Source organism: Schistocerca piceifrons, unplaced genomic scaffold (genome assembly GCF_021461385.2).
Source record: "Schistocerca piceifrons isolate TAMUIC-IGC-003096 unplaced genomic scaffold, iqSchPice1.1 HiC_scaffold_136, whole genome shotgun sequence".
NCBI lineage: Eukaryota > Metazoa > Arthropoda > Insecta > Orthoptera > Acrididae > Schistocerca > Schistocerca piceifrons.
Window position 1 is genome coordinate 16,449 of NW_025727191.1, and position 1,052 is coordinate 17,500.

The window sequence follows — 1,052 nt, forward strand, 5'->3', positions numbered from 1 at the left end:
ATGGCGATCAGCATGAGCTGTCTGTTGATGTATTCGGACCTAGTCGTCTCTCCTCACACACCGTGATGGCATGGTGCACCGCGTTCCATATCTGCGACATGCTACAGAGGCCGGTTGACAGTCGTTCGAGCAATGGACATCGCATACGTACGGGGGCCACCTTCCACGTATTGTCTAGGCGTGCACATTTTGTTGCGTGTATGTGGGCAGACGTAGTGTGGCGTGACACCTGACACAGGCATGCAATAATCGTTGAAGTTGCAAATGGCGATGGACGCCTGCGTTTTCTGGTGAAGTTACGCAAATGAACAAATGGTAACCTGTTGTGGTGCGGTTGTTCTCGCTAGGGGTGAATCGGTGATGGCGACGATAGGTTGAGGTACTAACCGGTTGTTCCAGCGATACCCACCATGCCGACGAAACTGAACGGCATCTGGGTGTGAAGCGATACGCGGCGGTGGCTGGGTGGGACCGTCCCCGGCCGGTGAGGGGGCGCCTCCCGGCGTGCTGGCCGCGCGGTGCGTGGGCGCACGCGCTACAGCCGGCTGGTGGGGGCGGCCAGTGGCAGGCGCGCCGGCCGACGGACGCGGCAGGCGTCGCAGCTGCGCGCCGGCGCACCCTGCGCGCGGCGCCGTGCGGCCAAAGTAGGTCCTCGCGGGCCCGGTGCGAAGCGCGGTGGACATCTTCAGTGTGCTGGTCCGATTGAGGACTGTGTGCGTTGAGGATGCGCCGCCGCCCGGCGCTCGGCGCCGCGACGCCGTCTGCTGCTCGGTCGCCCCAGCGGTTCTCGCTGGTGGTTTGTATCGCAGCTGTGCGGATGTGTTGGCGCGTGCGCTGTGCTGGGAGAGTTCGCTTCGGCACCCAAGTGGGGCTTTTGTCCTTCTGTGGCGCTGGCGTTGGAGCTGCCGGTCACCGTAGGTGGCGCGTGTTGTCTCCCGCCGGCAATGCCACGACAGCACGCTCCCGGGCCTCTGTCGGCAGCGGCAAGCTCAGTTGGGAGCACGGGTGGTCGCACCGAAAGCGTCTACTCGCCTAACTCCGGGCGATTGCGC